Raw genomic sequence first — 23,271 nt, 5'->3', positions numbered from 1 at the left:
TCGCTCTGTCGCCCAGGCTGGAGTGCAGTGGCGCGATCTCGGCTCACTGCAAGCTCCGCCTCCCGGGTTCACGCCATTCTCCTGCCTCAGCCTCCCGAGTAGCTGGGACTACAGGCGCCCACAACCGCGCCCGGCTAATTTTTTGTATTTTTAGTAGAGACGGGGTTTCACCGTGGTCTCGATCTCCTGACCTTGTGATCCGCCCGCCTCGGCCTCCCAAAGTGCTGGGATTACAGGCGTGAGCCACCGCGCCCGGCCCTTATTATCATTTTGAGATATTTTTATTTTCCTGGCATAAGAAATTGTGACATCTTGAAAACTTAATTATGTTTACTTGCTTTACTTCTCTCCCAGTTAAAATGAAGCCCATCTTCTACCTTTCACTCCATTTAAAAATTATTTTCCAGAAAACATTACAAATGAATATCAGACCAGACACAGCAATAAAATTACATTTATGTGGACACTAATGAACAGCATATAACAGCCTGGTCCTGGTTTTCATGATTTTTGGATGAATAGCAGATGTGTATACTATTGCAAAGTGGAGCTGTGACCACATATATTTATTTAATTATTCAGTATCAAGTACATATGTTCATTCTCTCTTAATTCAAAGCCAAAATAAAGCTAATTGAGGCCAAAATAGAGGCCAAATAGATTACATAACCAGAGTTAATAAAGATTATTGCTGAAGTGAGATTTCTTCTATATAAGCCTATAGCCTAGCTTTTGAGAAGCCAAGGGAGATATTTATCACATGCTTTCTGTTTCCCAAAGCATACTAAAATTGACTTTAAAATATGTTGCTGATAAAAGCCCCTGCAGAATATATTACACAACTAGTTGAATTAAGCAACTTCATTGTTAAGTGCTTTTATGTATCTACAGGTTTCTAAGGTAGATTCTAAGGTTGATTAAATAAACAAAACCAAAACTGCTCTTTAATATGTGCACACCAATTTTTATTTTTTGAAAGAGTCTAAAATAAAATGAAGTAGTCAAGGCATGTACCTCACAGTTTAATTTTTTTTTTTTTTTGAGACGGAGTCTCGCTCTGTGGCCCAGGCTGGAGTGCAGTGGCCGGATCTCAGCTCACTGCAAGCTCCGCCTCCCGGGTTCACGCCATTCTCCTGCCTCAGCCTCCCGAGTAGCTGGGACTACAGGCGCCGGCCACCTCGCCCAGCTAGTTTTTTGTATTTTTTAGTAGAGACGGGGTTTCACCTGGTTAGCCAGGATGGTCTCGATCTCCTGACCTCGTGATCCGCCCGTCTCGGCCTCCCAAAGTGCTGGGATTACAGGCTTGAGCCACCGCGCCCGGCCTCTTTAATTTTTAAATGGCTGAGTTAAGCGAGAGATTTTCAAGTCTCAGTGTGAGATATTCCTTTTTTTTTTTTTTTTTTTTTTTGAGACGGAGTTTCACTTCTGTTGCTCAGGCTGGAGTGCAATGGCACAATCTCGGCTCACAGCAACTTCCGCCTCGCGGGTTCAAGCGATTCTCCTGCCTCAGCCTCCCACGTAGCTGGGATTATAGGCATGCGCCACCAGGCCGGGCTAATTTTGTGTTTTTAGTAGAGACGGGGATTCTCCATGTTGGTCAGGCTGGTCTCGAACTCCCGACCTCAGGTGATCCGCCTACCTCGGCCTCCCACAGTGCTGGGATTACAGGTGTGAACCACTGTGCCGGGCCGATGTTCTTCATTTTAATAGAAAATGTTTGTGTCATATCCTAGCAGATCTTGAGAATGTTTTTTCCCTCAGGACTTTTCCTGCATCACATCCCTGCACCGTGTCCTCTGAGCAGGCCTCAGTAGCTGCCGATCCTCTTGAGTCGGCTTCAGTGCTGCATCCTTGAATGCAGTCAATGAATGCCTCTTTCCTGGCTCGCTGGGGCCTGTTGTCATTTTTCTGCTTTCCCTAGAGCAGTGGTGCCCAAACTTTTTGGCACCAGGGACCGGTTTTGTGGAAGACAGTTCTTCCACAGGAACTGGGCAGTAGCGGGCTGGGTGGGATGGTTTCCAGATGAAACTGTGCCACCTCAGATCAGGCATTAGATTCACATATGGAGGTGTGCAACCTAGATCCGTTGCATGCGCAGTTGACAATAAGGTTCGCACTCCTGAGACTCTAATGCTGCCACTGATCTGACAGGAGGCAGAGCTCAGGCAGTAGTGCTTGCTTGCCTGCTGCTCACCTCCTGCTCTGCGGCCAGTTCCTAGCAGGCCACTGACTGCTACTGGTCCACAGCCTGCGGCTTGAGGACCCCTGCCCTAGAGAAGGGCACAGTCTCATAAAGCAGATCCTGAGACTAAAGACTCACTCTGCTGCTGGGTCACTGCATAAACTGAAGACACCTACTTGTTACCTTTTAGGCATAGCATTTACCTCTTCCTGTTAGGTCTCTTCTCTCTTCTCTTCCTTGATAGAGCCTTGCTCTGTCACGTAGGCTGTTGTACAGTGGCGTGATCTCGGCTCACTGCAACCTCCGCCTCCCAGGTTCAAGCGATTCTTGTGTCTCCAGCCTCCCCAGTAGCTGGGACTATAGGCATACATCACCACACCCAGCTAATTTTTGTATTTTTAGTAGAGACAGGGGTTTCACCATGTTGACCAGGCTGGTCCTGAACTCCTGACCTCAGGTGATCCCCCTGCCTTGGCCTCCCAAATGGCTGCAATTACAGGTGTGAGCCACTGTACCTGGCCAGGCTCTCTTTCTTAATCCTTACCTTGGATACTTGATTTAGCTACTCTTGGGGAAATGTGCCAAATGAGGATTTGGTACCCGTCGTATTGACCACTGAATACTAAAAATGAGTGCCAAGCTTTACAGAACCGCAAACTGAAGCAGAAAGGGCTCTCCCCTCTTGCCTTTTTTTTTGTTGGTTTTTTTGTTTGTTTTTTGTTTGTTTTTAAATAAAAGACCATTTTTTAGAACAGTTTTGGGCTTACAACAAAATTGGCTGGAACAAAATACTCCTAATTTCTCCCTGTATTGTTGCCATCATTCATTTCACTTATATGTAAGCTAAAATCATTGACTGCATTGTTGCTGTTACTATTTTGAACAAACTGTTGTTAGCTCAACTAAGAATAAGGCCGGGTGAGGTGACTCACACCTGTAATCCTAGCATTTTGGGAGGCCAAGGTGGGTGGATCACCTGAGGTCAGGAGTTCGAGACTATAAATTTGCATGTCATCCTTGTGCAGGAGCCATGCTGATCTTCTCTGAATTGTTCCAGTGTTAGTATGTGTGCTGCTGAATTGAACGCAGTTCTTAGATACTCTGTTCCCTTTTTTTCAGTCTTTTTAAAAAATTTGCTTTTCAGCTTTGGAAGTTTCTATGAACATTCTCAAACTCAGATTCCTCAGCCACGTACAGTATACTAATGAACCCATCAAAGGCATTCTTCATTTATGTTATAGTGTTTTTGATCTCCAGCATTTCTCTTTGATTTTTCCCCTAGCTTACATTATCAGTCTATTCTTCCATGTTGTCTGTTTTTTCCCATTAGCACCCTTAGCATATTAATCATAGTTGTTTTAAATTCTTGTCTGTTTATTGCAATATTCTTGCCATATTTGAATCTGGTTATGATACTTGCTCTGTCTCTTCAAACTGCTTTTTTGTCTTTTAGTATGCCTTGTAATTTTTTGTTGAAAGCCAGATATGATATATCAGATAAAAGGAATTGTGATATATAGGCCTTTTGTAATGTGATGGTAAGCTGTAGTTCAATGACTATATCTCAGTTGTTTAGTGAGCCATTGCCCTGGGCTGTGAGCTTCACAAGTGCTTCTCAGTTCTTTTCATCCCCTTAGGTGAGACAGAATGGTTAGAGGAGGCTGGAGTTAAGTATTTCTCTTCTGTGCAGACAGAAAGAGGGAGGTCGAGCTGGATATTTCCCTTCCCCCAGGTTGGTTAGGCTGTAGTAAGATGGATTTTCTTGAGGGCAGACCTTACCAGAACTATAGCTTTACAAGAACTCTCCTTGCACAGGCAGCAGTGGGCATTTTTCTTGGATCTCTCTCTCTCTCTCTCTTTTTTTTGAGACACACACTCACTCTGTCGCCTAGGCTGGAGTGCAATGGTATGATCTTGGCTCAGTGCAACCTCTGACTCCCGGGTTCAAGTGATTCTCCTGCTTCTGCCTCCTGAGTAACTGAGATTACAGGTGTCCTCCACCATGCCCGGCTAATTTTTGTATTTTTAATAGAGAGAGGGGTTTCACTATATTGGACCGGCTGGTCTCAAACTCCTGATCTCAAGTGATCCACCTGCCTCGGCCTCTCAAAGTGCTGGGATTACAGGAGTGAGCCACCGCACTGGCTCAGATCTTACCATGAGAACCCGGTAGGGCTCCTGGAGGTAAAACTGAAAAAAGTGTCCCTAGAGTTTAACTTTCAGATTTGTCCATACCAGGCCTCCAGCAAGTCATCAGTTGCAATTTAGGTTTTCCTACTTGGGTGCTGGCTCCGATAGAGAGGTTTTTGTCCGTGGATTTCTGCTTTGATAAATTATGATCCTTTGTATCACCTTGTCTGTCTATCCAATTGTGGGGGAGTGGTTTGCCCTGTGACCTTATCTCTCTGATGGATCTAAGAAGAGTTGTTGATCTTTGTTGTTGTCGTTCAGCTTTTTACTCACTATTAGGATAGAGTATTACTCACATTAGGATAGAGTAACGATTTTCAAGCTTCTCCCCCCACCAGATGGAGTCTTGCTTTGTTGCCCAGGCTGGAGTGTAGTGGCGCGATTTTGGCTCACTGCATCCTCCCATCCTCCACCCTCTGGGTTCAAGCGAATTGCCTGCCTCAGCCTCCCAAGTAGCTGGGATTACAGGTACCTGCCACCACAACTGGCTAATTTTTGTATTTTTAGTAGAGATGGGGGTTTCACCATGTTGGTCAGGCTGGTCTAGAACTCCCGACCTCAGGTGATCCGCCTGCCTGGGCCTCCTAAAGTGCTGGGATTACAGGTGTGAGCCACCGCCCCTGGCCGTTCAGAGGTTTTATTTTGGATTCAGGCAGGCATCCAGGGAATAAATATGTTCTTACCTTATTTATATCCTTGATCTTAGTCTAGTTCCCTGTGTGTTGGTGTTGCGCTACTGATACTGTTATTTATTATGAAAGACAATGTACCTACAGTAAGCTGATACTGTTCAGTGGACTGGACTGATTTAGTTTAAAAATCCTTGTAGTGAGACTGAGCTGGGTAAGTGAACCCATATCATATCAGTTTATATATAGGAGGTTTGAAGTGGATGTGAAAGCAGTATAATGAATTCATAACTGTTTTCAGGCTTTCATTAATTTATTTTTGATAGACACATAAGTGATAGAGAACTTGGTTGTAAAATAAGGATATGAAATCTGTTTTTTATATAAATAACTCTGACATTTTTCTTTTGAAGCCTAATCATGAGCAGACAACTGTTAGTAATCTGAAAGTGAAGTTTTCTGAAATGAGTCTCCTAGAGATTGTGGAGAAAAAAGGTGGTATGTGCATGGAGATAAGCCTGCAAGCATGTAGACTCTGCACTCTGTTTAGTAGAATTGAAGATGACTGTGGAAATAGGTATGTTTGTTTGAAGAATGGTGGTAAAATTGTTTGTAAGATGTTATATATGTAGAAGATGAGAAACATAGAAAAAAAGCATACTACACAGTTGTCAAAACCCATAGGACTTTATAGCAGAAAGCGTGGACCTTAATGAATACAAATTTTAAAATACCATATTTTTAGGAGGCTGGGGGATTCCAGGATGGAATGCAGATTGAGACAGAAGAATCTAATTGTATTAGAGATGTATGAAACAACCTCCTTGAAGTGGGTGATGGGGAAAAACTGTTGATCTAATTTATTTTGGAAATGCGTAGTGCCTGTTATACTAAAGGCAAAAAGCACTGCACATATTCTATACTTGTAGTGTACGTTAGTTGATAATATTGCTTCATATAAAGGTATAGTTAACGATTCTGATACCTCTGGTAATGTATACTAGAGTTAAACAGTTAAGTAAAGTGGATGGTGGATTGTGGGAGTCAGATTTCTCACTGTTGGAATGGAAAGTTACAAGCAAGGAGAAGGGGGCTAGAATGATCCATGTGGTAAAGGATTAGAATTGGAGACATCAGTGTTTAGTCCATGTTTAGCTTAATATATACAGTGTATACTTTAAATAAGATTAGTTGATTAACCTTAAAACAATGAAAAATAATCTCAGCTTTGGAATTTATACACATTAAAAATTAAGATAGGAGTAGTAGAAAACTATAATTAATATTTTTAGCATTTGATTTAAAAAATACTGTAGGATTTTGTAGGACTGGGAGAGGGTCCTAGGCCCATACCTGTGTATTACCAGTCATATTGTTGAATGACCCTCAAGATGAAAGATTGTATTGATATAAACAAGTGCAGATTCCTTCATCATACAGTAGTGGTTGTATTTTACAGTATTTGTAATTTTATATAAATTATTGTTTGAATACGTGTGGCATGGCTGTACCTTAGCCATCATTCCCAAGGGGAAACACAGCAACAGGGTTTCAGTGTAGCTAATACTTGTACCTAATTTTCTGTTAAATACTTGGTTTGTGGCAAGACTTGTAGGATGTTCATTTCCCAGTCATTCTGGGAGGCTCAGATAAATGACCATCACATGCATCTAAATGGTTTGGGGAAATTCAGGTCTTAGGTCCTCCTTTTTTTCCTGATGAAATGAAGAACTTGAGTGAAATAATTAGGGAGGTGTTTCTTAAAATCCTTGGAGCATCTTTATAATTGTTATTATTCTTAACTAATGGTCTGTGTGGAGGTTACCACATAGTCTGGGAGGATGATTTAAAGTATTTTATTTTGGTGTTGGACTGTGTCATCTATAATTTTGGCTTCAGAGAATAGAGTAAAATATGATTGAGATTTAATTGGTGGTTTTTCTGAATTGATCTAGGAGTGATTTGCTAAATGCTTTATATACTTATCCTAGAAATATTCGTTAGTGTTTTTAGGATTGTATATGTAACTTTTGTTACTATACATTTACTATGTATTTTCTGATGTTACAAAGACTAATGTAAGGAAAGATAATATTTTGGTTTCATTCTCTCATTACAGTGCAGATTCTGATTTAGTAGATCTAGGATGGCGCTTGATTGGTTCATGGACCACACTTTTGTCATAAGTATGTATACATAGGAAAAAACATAGCATATATAGGGTTTGGTACTATCTGCAGTTTCAGGCTTCCACTGGGGGGTCTTGGAATGTTTCCCCTGCAAGAATGGAATGTTTCTTTATATATATAGAGGGTTATCGCTATAAATATATAAAACTGGGTGCCAAAAGCTTGAAAGGTTATAGAGGAAATTTGAAAATCTACTTTTATTCTCACAGATGTGTGTATTTTTACTTAGTAAAATTTACTGCTTAGTAAAATTTAAGCAGTACTTGTGAACTTTTCAAATCCCCCTTCTCAATTTGTAGAGCTTTTGAAGGAAATGTGGAAAGCCATTGTGTGAGAAGGAATTTTATTTGTTGCTTTGTTCCCTTATGTGGTCTTGTACAGCGGAAGGGCTGAGTACCAACTGGGGCTTAATGATTAGCTAATATTTAGGGTCAGTGGTTAATGAGTTAAATACATTAACACCACCTGTGCAAGAATAAATGCTATGGATAAACAGGTGCTTGAGAACATCACGTTCCTCTTCACTGGTTCTAAGCCCTGTCTGAGTGCATTAGAATTCCTTGGGGAGCTGTTTATACTGATTCCTGAGTTTGAGCCCAGACCAGTTTAATCAGAATCTCTGATGAAAGAACCCACATAATAGATATTTTAAAATAAGTTTCTTAGATCATTCTCAAGTGCTGCCAGGGTTGAAATTTTTTGCTGTAGGTATTTCATGATATTGCTGATGCTGTTGATGCTGTTATTTTTGTGTGTGTGTGTCAGGGAAGAGGGGGAGGTGCACAGTCTAAGAAACATACTAAAGCAACAATTCTGGTTTCTTAATATTCAAGAACTGGTTATCTTGTGATCATTATGTATGATGATTATTGGGTTTTGAAGTTATGAAGGCTTGGGTAAAGCAAACTGTTCAATTGGGTTTTCTCTTACACTTCATTATTCATGGTGATATAAGTACCAAAGTTTAATGTTAAGTTGGCTTTTGCATCTGTAATAAATTGTTCCTTTTATATCAATTTGCATCAAGATGTTGTTTTAAATGTGTGTACAGAAAGAAGGGTCAGGATGTGATTTAGCTGACAGTTTTCTGCTAACCAGTCTCATGAATATTGACACTGGTTCTCAAGGAGAGAGGGGTCATAATAGATTGTGGGAAGAACTGTGACACTTTGCAGACGTGCCATTTATAGAAGGTAGGGAGTTCTAACATATGAAACTGTCAGAGCAAGGGTTGAAGTTACTTTATCTAAACTTTAAAGTGATGCTTTGGGATGCCGTTGTGATCTAAGAATATGTGTTAGGCTGGGCATGGTGGCTCATGCCTGTAATCCCAGCACTTTGGGAGACTGAGGTGGGTGGATCACTTTAGCTCAGGAGTTTGAGACTAGCCTGGGCAGCATGGTGAAACCCTGTGTCTACTAAAAATAGAAAAAATTAACCGGGTGTGGTGGCGCACTCCTGTGTTCCTCCCATTTACGCAGGAGGCTGAGGTGGGAGGATTGTTTGAGCCCAGGAGGTGGAGGTTGCAGTGAGCTGAGATTGTACCACTGCATTCCAGCCTGGGTGACAGAGCGAGACCCTGTCTCAAGATAAATAAATAAATAAATAAATAAATAAATAAAACTAAGAAAAATGCATGTCAGTGTTCATAGTCTTAAATAATAGAAATCCCTCTACTTTAATTATAAATGACTTTGTGATTAAAGAGGATATTGGGCTACTCATAGAATTTCCTAAAGGGTAGAAGAACCAGTCTTGTGCAGGAACAGTGCTACGTACTATACTGCAGAGCTGGTCCAATGAAGGCATCACTGTTAGGTGACATGTTCACACTGTTTGTACTTTCTCTGACATAAGGTGACAGATACTCCTAAAACTGTTGTCATTGTTTTCTTTTAAAATTGGATGAAGAATTTTTTTTTTTGAGACAGGGTCTCGCTCTGTTGCCCAGGCTGGAATGTAGTGGCATGATCTCAGCTCACTGCAACCTCTGCCTCCCGGGTTCAAGTGATCCTCCCTCCTCAGCCTCCCTAGTAGCTGGGACTGCAGGCGTGCACCACCATACCTGGTTAATTTTTGTATTTTTAGTAGAGACGGGGTGTTACCATGTTGACCAGGCTGGTCTCGAACTCCTGACATCAGTTGATCTGCCTGCCTCAGCCTCCCAAAGTGCTGGGATTACAGGCGTGAACCACTGTGCCCAGCTGGAAGAATTAATTAATTCAAACTGGAGTAAATTAGCTGTTGCTATTGCCTTCAACCTTGCCAGAATGGATTGCTTATGGGGCTTGCTTCTGTCACTGCTTCCTCTTTGACCTCTACATCCTCCTCCTTGAGTTGCTTCAATTTTTCAAAGTTGGGGTTGGTTTGTTTGACTGGAAAAGCTCAGGACTTACACGTAACCCTGTCCTAGTTAGGAGAGAGATGCGGAAAACAAATACCTGGTTTTCAATTTCTTTAGTTTTAGGGCAAGGTTCTGCCTTATAAAGTGAAGAATTCTCCAAACATAGGAAAGTGGATTCGATAAAGCTGGGTAGCCCCCTCCGGTGCCATATATCCATGAAAGAACATTTGTGAATGAAAGGGAATGGTTACAGGATTTGTGGATATCTTTGCTGTGATTTGAGTCTTGTTTGTATTTTTTTTCCCTTTCTAATGTTGAAAAATGAATGAGGTGCAATGGTAGATACAAAAGCAGGAGACAGTTGGCCTGGCGCGGTGGCTCACGCCTCTAATCCCAGCACTTTGGGAGGCTGAGGCGGGTGGATCACAAGGTCAGGAGACCGATACCATCCTGGCCAACATGGGAAACCTTGTCTCTACTAAAAATACAAAAATTATCCGGGCGTGGTGGCGGGTACCTATAGTCCCAGCTACTCGGGAGGCTGAGGTAGGAGAATCGTTTGAACCCGGGAGGTGGAGGTTGCAGTGAGCCGAGATGGTGTCACTGCACCCCAGCCTGGGCAACAGAGTGAGACTGTCTCAAAAAACAAACAAACAGAAAACAAAAAGGGGTGGACAGTTAAGAGTATTTTTGTAAGAGTAAATTTGTAACTGAAGTGGGCCCTACAAGTAATCTGTTGTTTATTTTATTTTATTGTTTTGTTTTGTTTTTTTGTTTTATTTGAGATGGAGCCTTGCTCTGTTGCTCAGGCGGGAGTGCAGTGATGCGATCTCCACCTCCCAGGTTCAAGCAGTTCTCCTGCCTCAGCCTCTTGAGTAGCTGGGATTACAGGCGCCTGCCCACCACGACTGGCTAATTTTTGTCTTTTTAGTAGAGACGGGGTTTCACCATGTTGATCAGGCTGGTCTCGAACTCCTGACCTCGTGACCTGCCTGCCTCAGCCTCCCAAAGTGCTGGGATTACGGGCATGAGCCACCGCGCCTGGCCTCCTTTATTTTGTTAAAAAATTAAGGAAATACTTCAAATGTATCAATATCTGGCTGCTGCTTTCCAGATTACAAAATCAAAGCCCATCTCTTCTAAGTGACTTGCCTGAAACTAGAAAATAGCAGATCCGTGATAAATCAGGTATTTCCTTTAATTATTTTTACTCTGTCTTTACTCACACTTAAAACTTAGTTGGGAGAGAGGAATACATATATGAAACAATCACAAGACAACCCTAAGGAAGCACATAAGTAAAAGAGAGTGATGAGATCCAGTTGCTGCATGAATTAATAAAGAATTGAAAGTGAATTGATTAGGGAAGCTTTCTTTATAGTAATGACTTTGAAATGACCTATAGGCTCTGGAATGAGAAAAGGGAAAGGCATTTCAAAGGAAGAAAAAGTACCTTTATTACCTTTATTGAGGTAATAAAGAAGTTATATATGGAGGCCAGTAATGGATTAGAGAATAGGACTCATATGTTGTGGTCGTGTGCTTTTGGGGTTGATCATTTGCTCGTGGTCCTTAAATATCTGGTTTAGAGTTTGAATTTGCCTCCTCTGGAGTTCCTATAGCTTAAAAAAATTTAGATATAATTCACATGCCGTAAAATTCATTTTTTTTGGATATATATAATTCAGTGATTTTTAAGTATAGTCATGAAGTGGTACAGCCCTCACCACTGTCTTAATTTCAGAGTATTTTCATCACCCCATAATTAAACTCTGACTAAACCCACTAACAGTCTCTCCTCATTTGTCCCCTTCTCCTAGCTCTTGGCAGCCATGAATCTACTTCCTATCATTATAGATTTGCCTGTTTTGGACAATTCATATACGTGGAATCATTCAGTATGTAGCCATTTGTGCCTGGTTTCAAGGTTCTTTCATGTTGTAGCATGTGCCAGTACTTCATTCCTTTTGATGGCTGAATTCTGTATAGAACTAACCACCTTTTGTTTGTTCATTCATCAATTGATGGACACTTTGTTTACATGTTTTGGCTGTTATGAATGATTTTGCTATGAACATTTGTATACAGGTTTTTGTGTAGACAGATGTTTTTAATTTTCATGAGTATCTAGAAGTGGAATTGCTAGGTCATATGGTAACTCTGTTTAAGTTTCTTTTTATGAACTACCAAATTGTGGGGTTTTTTTAAGATGGAGTTTTGCTCTTGTGGCCCAGGCTGGAGTGCAATGGCGCAATCTCGGCTCACTGCAACCTCCGCCACCCGGGTTCAAGCAATTCTCCTGCCTCAGCCTCCTCAGTAGCTGGGATTACAGGTGCCCACCACCACTCCCAGCTAATTTTTGTATTTTTAGTAGAGATGGGGTTTCAACACGTTGGCCAGGCTGGTCTGGAACTTCTGACCTCAGGTGATCCACCTGCCTCGGCCTCCCAAAGGGCTGGGATTACAGGCATGAGCATCCGCACCCAGCCCCACATTGTCTTTTAAACTTGCTCTACCATTTTTGTATTTCCACCAGCAGTGTATGAGGGTTTCGGTTTCTCTGTTTCCTTCATTATTTGTTATTCTTTGTCTCTTTCTGGTTTTCTGTTTTTGTTTTTAAAGAGATGGGGGTACTGCTCTGTCACCTGGGCTGGAGTACAGTGGCATGGTCATAGCTTATTGCACCTGGGCTCAAGTGATCCTCCCTTCTCAGCCTTCTTAGTAACTGAGATTACAGGTGTGAGCCTCTGCACCTGGCTCTCTCCTTTTTAAAAAATTTATAACCATCCTAGTGGGTGTATAGAAATATCTTATTGAGGTTTTGATGTCCATTTCCTTACTGACTGATGTTGAACATGTTCTGTGCTTTGACCACTTGCAAATCTTGATTTGTGAAATACCTATCCTTACCCATTTTGAAATTTTATTATTATTATTATTGAGAGAGGTCTTGGTCTGTTCCCCAGCCTGGAATGCAGTGGCATGATCGTGGCTCGTTGCAGCCTCAACTCCCTGGGCTCAAGCAGTTCTCCCATTTTAGCCTCCTGAGTAGCTGGAACCATAGGTGGGTGACACCACACCGGGCAAATTTTTAAATTTTTTTGGTAAAGATGGGGGTTCTCGCTATGTTGCCCAGGCTGGTCTTGAACTCCTGGACTCAAGTGATCCTCCCACTTTGGCCTCCCCAGTTGCTGGGACTACAGATGTGAACCACTGTGCCTGGTAAGTCCTTTTATTATTGAGTTCTAAGAGCTCTTTATATATCTGGAAACCAGACCCTTCTCAGACATACGATTTGCAAATACTGATTTCCTGTTCTGTGGGTTGCCCTTTTCACTTTCTTTGTGGTATCCTTTGAAGCACATATATAATGGAGTTTTGGGATGAAGTGTGATCTGTTTTTTTCTTTTGTTGTTTATGGTTTTAGTGTTATATCTGTGAAACCATTCTTTTAATTCTGGATCACGAGTATTTACTCATTGTCTTCTAAGAGTTTTATGGTCTTAGCGTTTACAATCAGGTCTTTATCTTTTTGAGTTAATTTCTGTATGTCCTGTAGAGGTCCAGCTTCGTTGTTTTGCATGTGGATATCCAGCTGTCCCAGCACCATTTGTTGAACAGACTGTTTTTCCCCACTGAATTGTCTTCATTGAAAGTCAGTCGACCATAAATATAAGGGTTTGTTTTTGGACTTTCATTTCTTTTTCAATTTATCTAGATGTCTGTCCTTATACTAGTATCACACTGTCTTGATTACTGTGGCTTTATAATACGTTTAGCAATAGGGAAATCTGAGTCCCTATAGCTTTTAAAGCTAAAAGTATCTTGTAAAGCAGTGGGTCCCTTACCTTTTTGGCACTAGGGACTAGTTTTGTGGAAGACAGTGTTTCCACGGACTGGGGTGGAGGGATGGTTTCGGTATGACTTAAGCACATTACCTTTATTGTGTACCTTATTTCTATTATTATTACATTGTGATTATAATGAAATAATTATATAACTTACCATAATGTAGAATCAGTAGGAGCCCTGAGTTTTTTTCCTGCAACTAGATGGTCTTATCTAGGGGTGATGGGAAACAATGACAGATCATCAGGCATTAGATTCTTATAAGGAGCATGCAACCCAGATCCCTTGCAATACACAATAAGGTTTGTGTTCCTATGAGAATCTAATACCTCCACTGATCTGACAGGAGGTGGAGCTCAGGCAGTAATATGAACGATAGGGAGCTGCTGTAAATACAGATGAAGCTTTGCTCACTTGCCTGCTGCTCACCTCCTACTGTGTGACCTGGTTCCTAAAAGGCCATGAACTGATAGTGGTCTCTGGCCTGGAGGTTGGGGACCCTAGTCATAAAGGATTTGTGTTTACATGATACTGTATTTTATGAAAGGCAGTCTGGTAGCAATAGGCGGGATACTAGAGCCATGAGAAACGAGGAACCAAAAGCAGAGAAACAAATTAGAAAGGCTCTTATATGTCATGCTAAGAAGTTTGGGATTCATGCTGAAAAGTAAGGAAATTACATAACCCTAGATTGCGGGGGGTGGGGGAGGGGCGTGTTGGGGGGGGGATGTGGTGGTAATACAATCATTAATTTCAGAGTATTATGGAAAAGGGCCTTAAGGGTAGGGGATGGGAAGTCTGGAAAGAGGCTGTTTGGATTATCCATTAGTTTTATTGGGGCTTGAGAAAACCATCTTTAACAAGGCTTTTTTTTTTTTTTTTAAATTTTAAGTACAGAGAGAAGATCACATCCAAGAAAACCCTGTAACAAAATACCAGAATTTGTGAACAACCGTCATTCTACCTAACTTGGTTGCAGAAACTAAAAATCCTGAGTCATTCTAGCCCCCCAACTTCCTCACTCCTCACATTCAATCAGTTACCAATTCTTGTTTATTCTGCCTTCTAAGTAGCTCTTGGATTTGTCTTGTCTTCTCAAATACTATTCACATTGTTTTCAGGCCCTCATATTTAAAACTTCAATTTCAGATCATTATAAAACAATGTTGCATTATGGCCATTGTGGGTAACAAAGTCACTTTGAAATGTGCTGGAAGATCGAGGACATTCAGAAATCTAATAGGTTTTGGCTAATGATAGAGTAGTCTGCAAATCTTTCTCTCTTCTCCCTGTTTGTGTGTGTCTGTGGGTGGATTTAATTAAGACAGAAGAAAGTGAAGTGAAAGTCTGTTTCAGTGAATAGGAGTAGAGGAGAGGTGTAGGTGATCCGCCCCCCTCAGCCTCTCAAAGTGTTGGGATTACAGGCATGAGCCACCACGCCCGGCCACAGATAGATTCTTAAAAGAAAACTCTGATCTTTAATACCTGAAAACACTACTGAAATCTTAAATCTTAGTCCTTGGCCAGGGGCGGTGGCTCACGCCTGTAATCCCAGCACTTTGGGAGTCCGAGGCAGGTGGATCACCTGAGGTCAGAAGTTTGAGACCAGCCTGGCCAACATGGTGAAACCCTGTTTCTACTAAAAATACAACAAATTAGCTGGGCATGGTGGGGGTGCCTGTAATTCCAGCTACTTGGGAGGCTGAGGCGGGAGGATTGCTTGAACTCCGGAGGCAGGGGTTGCAGTGAGCCGAGATCGCGCTATTGCACTCCAGCTTGGGCAGTAAGAGTGAAACTCTGCCTCAAGAAAAAAAATAATAAAAGAAAATCTTAGTCCTTACTGATTAAGACCTTTAGTAATAGTAAACAACAGTACTGTTTTTATCAGACTATTTTTATTACCTTTTTTTTTTCATTATTTCTGCACAGTTTGCTATCCCCTCAAATCTCAGGGGTCAGTGGGAGAGCCTGTGACATTTATTTCCCTGTGATGTCCCTCCCTTCTCAAACTTGCGCTTATTAGGAAGTGTTTGTAAAAACGTTAACTTTATGTTTATTTGTAAGGATGTCAGAAACTGCACATAAAAATGAGTTACCAAAACCTCAGGGGTTTGGTCTAGGTCATGCTACTCACTGCAGAGAAAGCCAGTGACTGAGACAAGTATTGCCAAGGAAGAAGGCTTAAACTGGGTGCTGCAGCCAAGAAGATGAGAGCTCAGTCTCAAATCCACCTCCCTGAGTGACTAAAACGAAGGGTTCACATAGCAGGGAAGAAATGTAAAAGAAACAGGACCTAAGGCGGGCCAAGGAAGCAATCATGATTAATGAGTTGTCTAGCATCTTATTGTCTGTCTGGATGTGGGGATCTGGTGAGTTTCGGTTCTTTGATACTTTGAGAGACCTAAAGGTCATTTCCTGAGGAAGGAACTCAGATAAAACAAATATAAGATTCAAGCTTTAAGACCAGAAGGGTCAACTTCTATGTTTATCCAAAAAACTATCTAGGGAAACTAATGGGTTGGTTTCAAATGGAGAAAACTCATTCCATATTCCCCCAACCAGGAAAACTATTTTTTCTATGCTTGCTTACAGAAATAGGCTCTGATAGTTCAAGGAAAAAGAAAATTTTCACATGAGTTAGAAATTTCAAATAAATGCAACCAAAAGATTAGTCTTAGCATATTTTACAAATCAGATCATGAATTTTAAGCTTTTGCCTTTTAAGAATTAAGCTTATGTATTTATTTTGCAGGAATGTGTTTTTGATGATTAAAGACTTCAGATTCTTACTATATAACAGTTGATTTATGAGGTATCTGAAGAATGGGTTTTTAGTAAGCTGAGTGGGCCTTTGAATGGCACATTGTATTCACCTGTTACGAAAAGGAAGCTTATCTTTACTGTATAAGGGGGTGTTAGGTTTAACATAAAGGAAGTATTTGTATCCAGTGCTTGCAAATATTAACTGAGATGTTTTGTTAAAGAATAAAGGAATTTTTTTTTTTGAGTAAATGCTATTTTGTCCTAAATTTTCTCTTGTAATATACTTGCATCCAATATTCTTTTACTGATGACATATTTTTGAAAATGTATTTTGAGAGTGGGGTGCTACTTAGCTTCTTGGTTATTGTTATAAAATAGTAAGTAGTGTGTCCAGAATTGGTGGGTTCTTAGTCTCACTGACTTCAAGAATGAAGCCCCGGACTGTTGCCGTGAGTGTTATAGTTCTTGAAAATGCGTGTCCGCAGTTTCTTCCTTCTGATGGGTTCATGGTCTTGCTGGCTTCAGGAGTGAAGCTGCAGACCTTCACAGTGTTAACAGCTCATAAAGGCAGCGTGGACCCAAAGTGAGCAATAGGCTTTATTGCAAATAGCGAAGGAACAAAGCTTCCACAGTGTGGAAGGCGACCAGAGTGGGTTGCTGCTGGTTGGCTGGGGCTGCCTGGTTTTATTCCCTTATCTGGCCCCACCCACATCCTGCTGATTGGTCCATTTTATGGAGAGCTGATTGGGCCACTTTACAGAGAGCTGATTGGTCCATTTTGACAGAGTGCTGATTGGTTCATTTTGACAGAGTGCTGATTGGTACATTTACAATCCTCTAGCTAGACATCAAAGTTCTTTAAGTCCCCACTAGGTTAGCTAGATACAGAGTACTGATTGGTGTATTTACAAATCATGAGCTAGACACAGTGCTGATTGGTGTATTTACAAATCCTGAGTTAGACACAGAGTGCTGATTGGTGTGTTTATAATCCCTTAGCTAAACATAAAGGTTCTCCAAGTCCCGACTAGAATCAGGAGCCCAGCTGGCTTCACCTAGTGGAGCTTGCACTGGGGCCGTGGGCGGAGCTGCCTGCCAGTCCTGCACAATGCACCGGTACTCCTCAGGCCCTGGGCGGTTGATGGAACCCAGCACCTTGCAGGGTGCTCCTCTGGGAGGCTTCGGCCCCGTGGGAACGCACCACGGGGGAACCCACCATGGTGGGGGGAAGTGGGGAGCCGGGGGGAGCTGGTTTGGGCATGGCGGGCTGCAGGGCTGTGAGCTCTGCCCCGCAGGGAGGCAGCTGAGGCCCGGTGAGAATTCGAGGTGCATGCAGGCGGGCAGTGCTGGGGGACCCTGCACAACCTCCGCAGCTGCTGGCCCGGGTGCTAAGCCCCTAGCTGCCCTGGGCCGGCAGTGGCAGCGGCTGGCCTCTCCAAGTGCGGGGCCGCCAAGCCCGAGCCCGCTGGAACTCTCGCTGGCTAGTGAACACCTCACGAAGCCCGGGTTCCCGCCCGCGCCTCTCCCTCCACACCTCCCTGCAAGTGGAGGGAGCTGGCTCCGGCTTCAGGCAGCCCAGAGAGGGGCTCCCACAATGCAGTGGCAGGCTGAAGGGCTCCTCAAGTGCCACCAGAGTGGGCGTGGAGGCCGAGGAGGCGCCGAGAGCGAGGGCTGCAAGTACATGGTCACCTCTCATCAGCAGGGAGTTTAGATTACTAAATGACCCCATGGGGGTGTGTAATGGTAGAAGTCTAAGAGAAGATAAATGTGAAGAACTGTCCTGCAAACAGATCAGAGCAGAAGGGTCAAAGCCAGTAGGAAAGATATTTTTATTTTATATAAAGTATCTTATTTTAATCCTTACATCCATTAGTGAAGTATTCATTGTGCAGATGAAAATAAAACTATGGTCCCATGATTATCCAAGATTGTTATTAATAGAGCTGATATTAAATCTGTGAGACATTATTGGTATAAAAAAGATGTTAAACCAATAGATTAGGAAAATCTGTACGTTACAATTTATAATGTGATAAAAGGAGTGGGAATCAAGAGGGAAGGGACTTCATACTAGAAGAATTTACCGTTAGGAAAGAAAAAATCAGTTTATATCAGTATCTCATGTCATACTTCAGATGCATTTTAGACGGATAAAAATTTTTAAGTGAAAACTTAAACATCAAATGAAAACGTGAATGTTTAATCTTTGAAGAGAGAAGGGCTTTTTAAGCATGAAAGCAATGGAAGAGATTGCAAAGAAAAATATTGAGTCAACTAAATTTTGATTCAAGCAAAAAAAGACAAAAATATTTGTAACAGATATATTAATAATAGACATAAAAAGTGCATACAAATTAATAAGAAAAATGCCGAATCCCCAATAGCTATACTGAAAAAAATAGTAAATGTTTTTCCTACTTTGTCTCTAAAAGGATTTAAGATGTTTTAGGAAGATAGAAAAAAAGATGCAAAATAAATATGTTAATTTTATAAAATAAAATTTTAAAAATGAGATGTGAATATAAGAGTATAAATGTAAGATGAGACCAGGAGTGAAAATTCGTATACCAAAACATATGCCATTAATTCCATTATACTTCCGCATACATTTGAAATTAAGCCAAATTCTTTAGGGAAGAAAATATCAGGTATGAGTTAATGTCCTTTAGATAAAAGCTGTTCACTGAAAAATATCTTTACTCCAGGTGGTGAAACCAGTTTCTTCTCATTAGTCCTCTAAAGAAGCTGCTATATGATATAATGAAAAATATATTCAACAGCATCTTTATAATATCCACAGTGACACATTTCTTTAGCATTTGTCCCTGCAGCATCCAGGCAAAGTGCAATTCAGTTAAAGCAGGTGAGGTGAGCTGGATAAGTTCGAATTCTCAAGGTCAAGGACAAAATTTTCCTCAGAAACTAATTTTGATGTATTTATTAGAAAGGTAGTTGAAGTTCTCATAAAGCATGACTGAAATAAAATTTACCTAAAAAAAAAAAATTCTCTCTATGAGACCATTTAATGAAAAAGTGAAGCATATATATATAAATGAAGCATATATATATAAAAGCATATATATATAAAAAGTGAAGCATATATATATAAATGAGACCATTTAATGAAAAAGTGAAGCTTCCAGATTTGAGTGACAGGATATTCTAGTATACCTTCTGAGACAAACTGGTTGCAAAATATATGAAGAGACTGATTATATAGAATCATAAATAAACCAGTAAAACTTTGTAAGTGTTGCTGTGGACATCTGTATGGTGGGGACACAAAGGAGAGAGTATTCACTTTTACTTGGCAGGGAGGCGGTGGGGAGGCGCTATTTTAGGGTGCTGCTTGTTAGCTGAGCAGTTGTTGGCTAGAGGGACAAGGTGTGGAAGTGGGTAATAATTTTTAGTAGAAATATTATGTGCCAGGCTCTCTTTATGCTTTTGCACATTCAAAGAAAAGCAAGTAGCTCGTAACTGGAGCATAGCAGAATAATAATGGTAATCAGTAAAATGAAATTTTACCTGTATTTTTCAAGGATATGGCCTTGGTAATAAGACAGATACAAGATGTCCCACGAGCAGGTGAGTACAGACCATTATTAAGTATTTGAGTGCTGACTGTGTACTTGGCATTATGCTAGATTGTTTTAGGATAGGGGATGCAAGAAAAAATAAAACAAGGTTCTTGTTCTCAAGGACCTGGAATCTAGAGTGATGGAAAACATGTGGATACACAGTCCTAATACTGTATTTGAAATGTACGGAGATGTAGTTTGTACCTGGAGCATAGTATCAGAACAACGTGCAGGAGCACGGAGGAGAGAGTGTGCTTGAAGAGGGGCATTCCTGACAGTTAATATTTCATTTTTATTAAACTTAGAGGGGCTCAAAATGTGTCACCTTTGATTCTTTGGAAAGAGGAAAGACGTATAACAGCAATTTTGAAAAATTACTAGAGTTAGCATTTTCTTTGATGATCATTGGGAATTAAATTGATATAATCTGTTACCCACTTTCAGGTTATAATCTTTAACTTCTAGTAATGGTTTACCAATATTATTTATGAATTAAATATATTCTTTGCATTATGTCCACTATTTAAAATTAATCGACTAGACTGGGTGCTTAAGGCTGTTCATGAGGTTCTTATTTTCTCCGGGGCAACCAGTTTATACATTCAGAATTTCATGGTGATGCATACTGTCACAAGCAAGTAATTAAGTAGAATTATTATCTCTATTGAGGGACAGGTGAAAACATGGGATAACATAGCCATCCCTACTCTGGATACAGAAGGAAAAACAGTGAGGTTAGGATGCTTTAGTTCATCCATATTTGAACTCATCATCTTACCATCCCAAACCATGTGTATCTAATTCCATTCCAGACTCTCTTTTTTTGGAGATGGAGTATTGGTCTGTTGCCCAGACTGGAGTGCAGTGGCATGATCTTGGCTCACTGCAACCTCCACGTCCCAGGTTCAAGCGATTCTCCTGCCTCAGCCTCTCGAGTAGCTGGGATTACAGGTGCCTGCCACCATGCCCAACTAAGTTTTGTATTTTTAGTCAAGATGGGGTTTGGGGTTTCAGCATGTTGGCCAGGCTGGTCTCAAACTGCTGACCTCATTATCCGCCCATCTCGGCCTCCCAAAGTGCTGGGATTACAGGTGTGAGCCACTGCACCTGGCCCAGACTCTTTTATCTGTTTACTCTATGTTCTCTGTAAAAACAACCACAGAAACCAACCTGCTAACATGAATGCTTTCACTATCCTCTTTTATCAATTTCTACTTATTTTAAAAATATGATACCAACACATGATCAAGTAGAGGGGAAGTGTAGAAGTATGTCTGATTTCTTCACAATTCTTTTTTTCTTTTCACTTCTATTAGGAAGCAGAAATCCGTAAATTCTTCAAACTCCTCTTCGCTTAAAGCCTAATCTAACCAGAGTAAGATGGGAATATGGGGTCAGGAATCAAGTTCAGGGATTAGCAACTGGAAGGGTGTGAATTTTACACGACACTTTTCTTTTTCACATTAAAATCAGAACTATTTTCACTGGCTGCATTTTCAATTTGATTAATGATGTATGTGATTTTTGAAGTTTCCCCCAAAATAAATTTGATGGCAACAAAATGTTTTTGAGGACCTGTGGCTTTTTATAGGTCCTTTCAGAGTTACTTACATATGTCACGTTAATGTTCTTAGAATTAGCACGGCTCAACACTGTTGGATTGACTTAGTTTCATATGCAACTCCTAATTGTGATTTATTTTGCCCTGTTACTGTAGACCAACTTCTTTGACTGTTACTATCCTTTTTACTTTATTTACCTTTTCTGACCAACTTTCACTTATTTTTACACTGATTTTTCTGTTATTCTATTGACTGGTGGTCTGGATACAGAAGGAAAAACAGTGAGGTGAGGATACTTCAATTCATCCTTATTTGAACTCATCATCTTGCTATCCCAAATCACATCTAATTCCATGTTATGTTGAATGAGACCAATACACACGCATTCACATTTGCAAATTTGGGAGCCATCATAGTATGCTCTCTCGTTCTTCTTTCATGTTGATCCAGTCCTCAACTTTTGTTGCCTTCATTAGTTCTTATTTGGAATATTTCAGTTTTCTGGCTTTTTCTCGTTTCTTCTTCCTCTAGCCAGTCCCTCAATGTTATTGTCACTGGAGTCCAAGTTTCTTAGTATAGTGAAATAATACACGTAGAATTTCTTTCATTGCCAGCGTACCTCACAGTGTGCTGCAGCTCTATTGATCTTCTTGCTGTTTATTGAATATATCATGACTTCATATGCTATGTCCTCTTCCTGGAACGCTATTTCCTATTTTGGCAACTGCCTAAGTAAAATACTTTCTCTGGTATGTTTTACTGACAACTCTTACATTCACTGACTTGATTGAGTGTCACTTCTCTGTACTCTCAGAGCCTCCTGTTTATACCTTCCTCAATATACTTGCCACTCCTTGTCTACATTGCAAATTTTGTAAGGGCAATAGTTTTGCCTTGCTTATTTTCATATTCCCTATATCAGGCATGGTGCTTAGCTCCTAATAGGTGCTCACCACTTTAATAGGTGTTCAAAACCTTAAGAAAATTGAATAGTATCTTGGTAACTTAAAAAATACTTTTTAAAAAATTTTCTGTGTCCTAATCACTTTCTTGGTTACATTTGTAATGAGCTTTTTAACTTAAAAGTTAATCAAATAATGAAAATGTTTAATATTTATAGATGAAATTTATTCCTTTATATTTTAAATATTTGCGCAAATGAAGGCACATCTGTAATCTGTTTTAAAATGCTAAATTATCAAGTTCTCATCTGACAAATGCCTTCGTTTCACTTATTGTAGTTGGAATCTTTATCTGGGTCTTATCCTTGAAAAAACATGACTTGATTTATTTTTTAGGGTTGAATAATGAAGGGATTATCCATTAGCTTTGGTACATAGTAGCATGCAAATACTTTTATTCATTACTAAAATCTTGTTAGGCTGACTCACTCATTTGTAACATTTTATCTCACTATGAATTAGACACCGAGTTACAAAGTTAAATGCTTAGATTAGTTACAGTTAGGAAACCTACCTAAATTATATTATACAAAAAAGACAATAGTTCTTATTGCATTTTCCATTTTTATAGTGTGCAAATTGCTTCTGGTCATCCCAGCCTGCGATGGCAACATTTCAAACTTCGTATCACGTAATCTCAAGTATATGCATTTTGCACACACAATGCAGAGTATAGGTTAGTAGATACTGCAGTGAAAATAACTTCTTTTCTACACTTGTTTGTTTAAAGATACTGGTAGTTTTCATTTTATGTATTAATAGAGAGAAGATGAGAGGGGGCTAATGAATTGTGCTGTGGACTTGTTTTTAACTATATTACTCTATCAAGATGGAGATATCAATTGATTTGTGCGTTAAAGATATCCTGAGGAGAAATCTAGTTCATGTAATAGACATGCACACAAAACCATTTCACTGTTTCTGGCTGTTGCTATGCTTAGGTTATTAACCTTTTATACTTCCTTTCTTTTCTTGTAGCATCTCATGTGTCTTACCCATTTCAGTGTGCATTGAATTGGGGGT

The 23,271-nt window shown here is 40.4% G+C and overlaps 1 protein-coding gene and 1 non-coding gene across 5 annotated transcripts in view; one reads left to right on the top strand and one right to left on the bottom strand.

The window, feature by feature from the left end:
- The window catches only part of LRP6 (LDL receptor related protein 6), a 148,913-nt gene that overhangs the window by 38,474 nt on the left and 87,168 nt on the right, over positions 1-23,271 (top strand).
- Positions 3,162-3,269, bottom strand: LOC114671145 (U6 spliceosomal RNA). Its single transcript, XR_003721041.2, has one exon. It is a non-coding gene; the product is annotated as a U6 spliceosomal RNA (small nuclear RNA).

The sequence above is a fragment of the Macaca mulatta genome, chromosome 11 (genome assembly GCF_049350105.2).
Source record: "Macaca mulatta isolate MMU2019108-1 chromosome 11, T2T-MMU8v2.0, whole genome shotgun sequence".
NCBI classification, from domain to species: Eukaryota; Metazoa; Chordata; class Mammalia; order Primates; family Cercopithecidae; genus Macaca; species Macaca mulatta.
Note: the sequence above shows the minus strand (reverse complement) of the source record. Positions and strands in the feature narration are given on the sequence as shown.